General features: G+C 35.5%; 1 long non-coding RNA gene across 1 annotated transcript; it reads right to left on the reverse strand.

The window, feature by feature from the left end:
- Positions 1-1,595: 1,595 nt before the first annotated feature.
- On the reverse strand, positions 1,596-5,817 carry LOC140672591 (uncharacterized). The gene is made up of 3 exons (XR_012047922.1): positions 5,687-5,817; positions 4,648-4,729; positions 1,596-1,652 (listed from the first exon to the last, which is right to left on the reverse strand). It is a non-coding gene; the product is annotated as an uncharacterized lncRNA (long non-coding RNA).
- Positions 5,818-9,861: the final 4,044 nt, after the last annotated feature.

The raw sequence follows: 9,861 nt of genomic DNA on the forward strand, positions 1-9,861 counted from the left end.
TTTAGATTAGGTATAGCTGACAGTTTTACGAAATATATATATATATATGTGTATACATATATTCTTTTTATGATCTGGCAAACTTCTAACACGTATTACCTACTTGTTCGTGACTTACGTTCTAACCGTTCAATAAACTCCTGACCTGAAATATCAAAATGATTGCTATATTTCATTTTTTCATTCGCGAAAAATACAATTTATCTAATTTCGGTCCTGTATATTAAAGAATAAATATATGAAGACAGATCATAGATGAAAATATTTTTGTTTGAAAATATTTTACGGTGAAATTCGCCCGTGTTCTCTATATTTTTAATATTTCTATTATTTTTAATATTTTCTGATTCTAATATTTTTTATTATTTTTTTTTTTTTTTACAATTTTACTATTGAATTATTTTTTGAAACAATTGTTATTTAGATACAAAAATATATATGTTGACTTGACTTCTAATGATTATGCATTTCCAAAACAATTCGCGATTTGTCGCGTAATAAACACTTGAGTAAATTAACACGTGCACAGAACATTCTTTAACCATAGATGCATAATAGTATAATAGTAATGCAAAATTATTATCCGACTGGTTTGTTGGTAAAGCGTCCGGTAAACTGGTAACGGATATACACATCGGGAGTCGTTGCGAAAAAAGGGGTTGCGCAAAGGCTACAGACAGAACAAGAGAGAGAGAGAAAGAGAGACAGAATGAAAGAGAGAAGTAAAATAAAATCAGAACGGTGTCATATGCGCCTGCTTGCATGATAAATGTAGCGATTTAAAATCGAAATTTCTCTTTTCGTGTGCACGACGAGCCCCGACGTTTGACTAATGGTCCCGCATTAACTATTGGAGCATTAATAGAACGGTGCGCGTGGAAATTTTGAAAAATACATTTGCCCCGACAAGAGAGAGATTAATATTTTGCAGCTCTATCTGCTTCGCTGCGTTGTATATCGCGCGTTCTACGGCCCACGCGGACGGGCCCGTGTCGTCCCCCGCTAATGATAATGGCTTGCCTAGCTGTACGACGTTTTATTTACACCCTTGCACCTTTCCAGAAATTCTTTGTCTAATTCCTGGAAGAATATCGCCTTCATGAGATAAATATATTAATTTCACGACGTACAGTACTTTCAAACATTTCTTGGAAATCTTATATATTCTAAATATTTTATAAGATAAAGTAAAAAAATTCTATTTTCAGTTATATCAATCGCCATGAATTATTTGCCGTCTATTTATTTATTTATTTATGATATTGTAAAAAAATCCATTTTACAAAGGATATAAGTAAAAATGGGGAGGTAATGGTTACTGCAAAAATACTTTAGCGTTGCCAGTTCACGTTCGAAAGGCAACCCTTTCTCAGGTACCTACTCGACAAAAGTGGTGGAAAGTATCGGGCGAGACGACAAGGCCACCCGTACGAAACAAGAGCGAGTTGACACTTAGGGCACCTAGTCGGGCCAAGCCATTGTCAGGGAACGAGGAGAGGCGGGTTTCAGGTTCGGAATGGACTGTGCTTTACCGAGCGTAAAATATCCCTATTCTTTAAGCCATAATAGTTGCCGTATATTCTCTCTCTCTCTCTCCCCTCTGTCTTTCTATTTTTCTCGAAGCATCACTCCTTCACGTGGTACAATGCGTCCTGAAACCATGAAATGCGAGCCACCGTGATTAAAGAGAACGGACGAAGAAATCGCGTTCAAGGGAATCGGGAAGGAAAATACCATTCTGTTATTGTACTCAACAAATATGTTTTATATATATATATATATATATATATATATACAGTTAAGAATAAAAGTTATTAAATATATATATAAATATATAAAATATATAATATTTATACTTATATATTAAATATATACAAAATTAGACTATTTTATCAATTTTATTTTATCAGATTTAAAAAGTGTCAAAATAGAATTGCTTATATAATTTTACGAGTCTCTCTAAATATATATCTGTACGTAACAAAAATTCGAGATATCGAAAACGGAAAATCGCGACGCATAACTCTCTGATCTCTCGGATCATCGGATATTAAAATGAAAGTGAAACAGAAACTTCCGTCGTTCGTAGAGGCGAAAAACGGAGCGGCAGATTCGCTCGATGCGGAGAGGGGAGGCAGAAGGGGTGAGGAGATAAAAGGAGGACAGAAATACGGGACGGGGAAGGAGGGAGAAAATGGAGAGAGGCAGATGGACGCAGAGAGATGCGCGAGCGTCGCGGATGGAGATTCTCCCCGTGACAGAGAGAGAGAGAATGATAATAATCCGCCGAGCGCGTTTTCTTTCATTTCCCGCTTTATTATCATATTATTAAAAAAAATCCCCGTGAAATGTTATTAAAATCGTTTAAACGTCGCGTGCCGCTCGTCGCGACGCGGTCAGAAGCCCCATTGTCCTTTAATTTAATAATATTAAGCGCGAACTTTTCGGGGGTTTCGTCTTCCCTTCTGCCCCCCCCCCCCCCCGACGTGGAATGAGAGATCTCAGGGGGCGTCGTCTCCCCCTCATTGTATTATCCAAATCGGATTCGTATATGGTGCTCTTCTCCACACCGTGACCATTTAGGGAGATATTCCTCCTCTTTATCGGTTGTCGCGTCGCCAGCAATTCGAGAGCCGAATATTTCTTTCGCGAATTGTTCCGAGATTAAATCGCAAGAGTTTCAATGTACGCGATTATAAGAAAAGTATTGTAAAATCAAAATTAAAATGTTTTAACGTACATGCGTATAAATAACTGGAGAGAACAAATTACTCGAAATTTAATACCCGCAGCACCTAGTTCATAATGGATAGTTACTGCAACTAAACAGGAATATGGCACCTCGATTTTCGAAAGTTAATCCACAGAAATTTATCTTGTCGCATGTTTAATTTATGCGTCTGGCAAACTGAATATCGGCTAATTTAATTTAATTTTCCATATATTTTACTTTCGACTTGTTCAAAAGTTGTAACGCGCGTATTTTACAATTACAATTAATCACAATATAAAATAAGAAAACTTCTATAGGAGTGTATATTATATTTTCTTAATATCGGCCCTCTCTCTCTCTCTCTCTCTCTCTCTCTCTGTAAATAACTGATCGAATGGAACACATTACATTGTAGCGTTTGTCGTTTCTCCAATGGTTACGAAATTTTCGTCGCCAGCTGCCGAGCTAAAATCTTTTATACATAGATCGATCGACGTCTGGGAAGAATTCGAGCGAATAATAACGTGCAACTAGAACGCCGGCAGCGCGAAGTAGAACGAATCAACGTCATTAGCGTCAATCTATTAGATATGTCCGGATGTGCAACCAGGCGAATCGTTTGGTGCATTTGTCGGCGATAAATTCCACCACTTCCTCACTTATACTCACATAGTACAAGTTATATATATATATATATATATATATATATATAGTATCGCGTTTTGCATTTATACAGTATCCCTCTATTAAAGCGATATTTTCCAGCGAATTTTAAATGTAAAGTTTCTGCGTTATGACGTACTTGCCATTAATTTCGCATTTTCCACGGTTAGTCTCCAATCGCTTACATGTACATACATACACGTATAAACATACTTATTATGATTATCATGAAATTAATTCAGCTCAAACCCGCTTTCAAGTGCTTTCATTTCTTTCGTATTTCAGCAATATATGTTAAAACAAAAAATTAATTTTTATCTTTAAAAATTGAAAAGTTATTAAAATTTGGTATTATTTAAACTTGAAAGAACCAATACATGTGTATAATAATCAGATAATTAATATCAAGTATATTGTGACATAAATAGAAAAAACTTACATTGTTAAATTCTTTTTGAAATACTATTTGATAATTATGCATTAATTGTGCAACGTTCCGTACACGAAAAAAATACAAATGTCTCGTGTGCCGAAAATTTGTTTCGAAAATTTCAAACGTTATTTGAAAAATATAGATATACTCCCTTCGCGCGGTGTAATTTAGCTAACTAGAGCTGGGACGATATCGCAAAGTGATTTTGAAGGCAGAATGGACTGACGTAACGAGACGAAAGTAGATGACAGATCGTTTCTCTGTCCCGCGAATAGGCGTGCGATGATTGATTATCGGAGGAGCGACCTACGCGGCGACGTTTGATTCGTGCCTATAGATACGTCGCACCTTTATGTCAACTCGCTATAGATACAGCTACGAATTGCCGTTGCCGCAGGGTTAGCAATTCTTTTTGTGAAACGAGTCATCACGTAATTTTTTATTGCTCGAATCATTTTAACCGAGTAGTGAAAGCATCAGAGATTTCCTCCCTCTGTCCCTGTCTACCCCTCGAAATACTTCATGTTCAAACTTTTTAATCGGGCCATCGCATGAACGTATTTTCTCTTTCATATCTGCGAGTTTTCAAGCAGTTTATTATACTAGTACACATATATACACATACAGAAATAATATATATAACAAATATTAATGTTTTATTACACAATAGGATATTAATTATAAACTACAAGCTGTTTGCAAAAATTAGCGAATAAAAATATAAAATATTTATAATACACTGAAAAATATTTATAGCACAGCGCATCACTATTACAGAGAGATAATTAAAAAATTTCACACAATAATAACAAATAATAAATAAATTACAAGTACTTACTTTACATTTGCTCCGCTATCACAGTTGTTACGTGATGCCTTTGCGAGGACTAGTATTTTTCTCTCTTCATCTTTTGCTGTTTCTATATGACACTTACGAAAACACGATTAATTACGATCGCGCGCATTAATCAGCATAATACAACTGTCATGCGATACTTTGCACGACATTCTCAACGCACATTAGACGTACATAGAATGAAAATTTTATTATATGAGAATGGGGGAACAATGCGGGGAAACTATGCAAAGCTATATTATTAATCCCATACTGATATTATACTGACACCGCATTGACATTCGCGCAGCGAGATATGAACGGAAAGGTAGACACTATGTGTAATTTCGTTATAATTATTAAATGTAATCTGTCAATCAATCTCGAATTGAGAATCGTAATATTATAATATGGAGAAAATTCATGCTGTTATCTCCTGCTCGAGTATCTCCGCGCGAATGATAATAAATCGAATGTAAACGGCGCGCTATGCCAAAGACGAACAGAGTATAACATTTAATTCATTGTCGGCACGAAATATTTTATGTATTATACATTCATATATTTTATTCTTTGAATGTTTATCAAGTATTAATTAATAATTGTTAAGTTAAACTCTTTTCGTTTTGAATTACTCAGCCTTGCGTTTTATTATTTACGCTCTCATATAATTGGCGAAAATAATTAACAAATTATATTTAATAATTATAAAATAGAATATATTTCGAATAAAATAAAATAGAATATATTAATCTGAATTTATTTTATAGTGTATTAAATATTTTTTTGGTAACAGATTAAATATTACACTGTATTAGCGTTTTATTATTTTCCGAAACGCGAATATTTTTTTATAATTTCAACAATTAGCGATCATCAATTCGCAAGATTAATAATTTTCTTGATATTATAAGAAATAATAGTCTCGTATTTATATACTTATTAATAACTAATAATGATAAAATTAAAAAATATGAAAACTTTTATGAAAAGACTGGATGGATATTGACGATAATAATACGTGACGGATAATGAATAATACAAGCAACATTTGATGTGTCTTCTTTAGCGGTCGAATAACAATAATCTTCACCTTCCTGCGCGTCGGTCCTTTTCTCCTTCTCTGACGTCTTTTCATTGTAGTGGGAGAGCCCGGAGATTCCCCACTACTTCCACGCTCCCACTACGCCTTACGTACTGACATTGCCAAGCGCGTAAACAAGGACGGGTCGGTTTTTCTTACATACAGATTATCGCGTCACACATTCCAATCCAAGTCGCCGTGCGAACGACAAGGTGATCGCGTTACTTACATGTCGCAGAAAATGGATGCTGAATATTTGCGACGTATAAAATGCTGCTGTTTGATAAATGCATTCGCCTTGTTATCACAGGTACGATTCTTACATGTAGTTATTAAAATGTTTTGTAATCGAGTTTGTTCCTTGATCACTATTTTTATCTGCAATTAAAACCCGCATGTGGTCACGACAGAACTCTATTATGATAATATTTGCGAAATGCTTTATAATATCAAATGATTCAGGCCTGTGCCTGAAAATCGTACAGATCGCTTAAATTTAAATCTTATTAGATTGAAAAATAGGGATTGTTCTTTACATATATATTTTCAAAACGCGAGAGAGAAATTTTATATACCTTTTATATGTCCGTGAGAAATTTTTTGCAACGTATAAAATGCTGCTGTTTGATAAATACATTCGCCTTGTTATCACAGGTACGATTCTTACATGTAGTTATTAAAATGTTTTGTAATCGAGTTTGTTCCTTGATCACTATTTTTATCTGCAATTAAAACCCGCATATGGTCACGAAACTGACAGAACTCTATTATGATAATATTTGCGAAGTGCTTTATAATATCAAATGATTCAGGCCTGTGCCTGAAAATCGTACGGATCGTTTAAATTTAAATCTTATTATTAGATTGAAAAATAGGGGTTGTTCTTTACATATATTTTTTCAAAACGCGAGAGAGAAATTTTATATACCTTTTATATGTCCGTGAGAAATTTTTTGCAACGTATAAAATGCTGCTGTTTGATAAATGCATTCGCCTTGTTATCACAGGTACGATTCTTACATGTAGTTATTAAAATGTTTTGTAATCGAGTTTGTTCCTTGATCACTATTTTTATCTGCAATTAAAACCCGCATGTGGTCACGAAACTGACAGAACTCTATTCTGATAATATTTGCGAAATGCTTTATAATATCAAATGATTCAGGCCTGTGCCTGAAAATCGTACGGATCGCTTAAATTTAAATCTTATTATTAGATTGAAAAATAGGGGTTATTCTTTACATATATTTTTTCAAAACGCGAGAGAGAAATTTTATATATCTTTTATATGTCCGCGAGGAATTTTTAATATATTTTTCGCTAAAGACGATTAACGTTGGAGCTGATTTCTCTTGCAACGCGAATGACACGCGAGTAAACGGTGACGATTAAAATTGCATGGGAAGCGACGGAATAACAAACGATGGAGGAAAAAATCAGCGAGTCACATCCGTAGGATCCACGATCTCTTTCACAGCTGATCCTCCGCTGTATCGTGCGACGCGATCGAATCAATCGAAGGGAAGGTCCTGACGTGCGTGCAAGGGGTGCATGCCGCCCTTCGTCCGATAAAGGGACGTGATTTTACGCCTCTCTATCTAGCATTCGCGCTGTCTATTCCTCTCGCCCTGAAAGCCGACAATTAGTCGCCTGCTTATGCCCGTGATTAATGGACATCTACGAGTGCGGTGACGGTAGACGTATGTGTGCGTGCGTACGTGTGTGTATATGTGTATATTTGTGTTCCAATAGCACGAAGAGAGAGAGAGAGAGAGAGAGAGACGAGGTGAGAGAGTTAGTTGCGAGTGGCGGTGATATTCCATTAGTGGCCATTATATTCATCACGCGACAATGCGTGAAGTTCTTATGACGTTGCACACGCGGACAAAACAGTTGTGTAATAGTATGGTATATCATGGCGTGATTCTCCCCGAAACTTGGCGACGGCATTATATTTTTGCTCAGTAATATGAATAATAAAAAATGCATTAGCATATAGGGATATAATATGATAGCGCTTGGGATAGAAATAAAACGTAGACTATATTTACAATAAATAATAATTACTAATTTTATTATTATACTAAAAGTATATAGTAAATGCTAATGCATTTTTTATTATTCATAATAATATTACTATATTATTATACTATTATTATAAGTAATAAAAAATGCAGAATGTAATAAATAAAAAGGCAACAGACTTAATATTACAGATGACTTTTTTTCAGTCTCTGTCGATATATTCATATTGAAAAATCGATAAAACTACATTCTTAGAGTCGCATGAAACGACGGTGCAAACTCACTAGTATAAGGGTTCGGAGTCGTAGAAAGTGCAAATATTTTCGTATGCATATACGCAAATATAATCGCGCCTTCGGTAGGGAAGGCCGTCACAAAAGGGCGCATCACGAGAGCTGACACTACCGCGTCTCTAAGTAAACACGTATAGTCACGGTGGTGCTTTTTTTCCGCAACACGCGGTTACACGATGCGAGTATACACATGTATGCAAAGACAATATTTTGAATGTATAATGAACGTGATGCACATGCGCTCGCTGCGTATACTGGGCAGAAAGTCCAAGGTTTAGTTTGTCAATTTTCCGCAGAAGTCTATTTCCATATTTTGCATTCGCGCAACAGCCATTTACAACAACAGTTTTTGTCAACGTACGCACACATATGTATGGCGCGATATGTCTATGCACGTAGCTTTGTGATTCTGCGAATGCGACGGGCTATATTGTAAACACGTGTACGTGAGTGGACTATATTATTTTTCGTGTTCGACGTCGAGACAAGAGGACTGATTTCCTCTTGGCGACGAAAATAAATGTGTGTAGCGGAAAAAAGAGGAGAGAAAAACATATTTCGAAATTAATGAACGAAATTAATAGGAGCTGTCATAGGTGCACGTTGTGTTACGTTGCATTAATTAAAATGCGATACACAGGTATCGCATGCACGTTTGTACATATATGTATATACGTTTGGCTTTCATAATTATAATCATACCGCAAGGAAGGAAGGATACATAACTTGCGTGATAAATTAATCTATGCACGTAAATTAATTACAGCTCCATTATACAATACGCGATATGCATATGTGTAATATGATTGTAAATACGTACAGTTGTATACCTGTATTATTTACAAGAAATGCTCAATATTTTTATGAAACACAAATAATAATCAATATTTTAAAAAAACCATTTAAATTTTCCTGCAGTTTATAAATCAGATTAGAGACGCGGTTTTAATAAATAATCACTATAGATTATTTCAAGTATTTTACCATTATTTTGTAAATCTTTATGATTAATATCAGATGCCGAAACTTGAGAAGAGAATTCTTAGAAACGGTTTCTTAAGCCGGAACTTGGGGAAATATGTATCGCGATCGAACGTAGATCACACATTTAGGTCAACAACTCCGTGACAGCTACTTAAAGCCTGCGGTTTCCCAAAGGACTATTTGGTCAGATTAGCCCGCGTAAGTGTGCTCTAATCCTGTTAAAATGTTTGCCAACCAAGGGTGAAGCTGGGAGCGCGCGCGGGGCCGAATTGTGCTCCTCTTGTGTCCGGATATATACGATATTCGTTTATATTTGCACAGCTTGGTCAAACATTGGAGTGTGCCTTTTAGTAACCCCCGACGCCTCCGGCAAAAACGCGGGTACGCCGTTATGGGTATTATATTCGACGGTAAAGATTTAAGATCGCTAAATTTGCCCGGCATATCCATCTAAAATATATATAGCGGCAGAAAAGGCAACGCAATCGATAAGATATTGAAATGTAACGTTTGTAGTAATTATATTGAAATATATTACGCATGTGTAAGCGTCAACGTAATTGATTAAACGCGGAAGCAATATTTAATTGGACAATAATGATGTGAGCGATAATATAAGAGCAACGCAAATTAGCAACGCTGCGGTTGCGGTTCGCGCCAGCCATATATGTCAAATTACGGCGTATCGAGCATAAACGGAAACGTTAAGCTAACAATACCGCTAAAAATAATGACGTTTAATAGAATTGCGAATTGAGTACAAATATATTATAATTACGAAAATCCGCACGGTTTTAAAAAAAAAATCAATAAATTTATAAGAGATTCAAC

This window comes from Anoplolepis gracilipes, chromosome 13, assembly GCF_047496725.1.
Source record: "Anoplolepis gracilipes chromosome 13, ASM4749672v1, whole genome shotgun sequence".
Taxonomy (NCBI): Eukaryota; Metazoa; Arthropoda; class Insecta; order Hymenoptera; family Formicidae; genus Anoplolepis; species Anoplolepis gracilipes.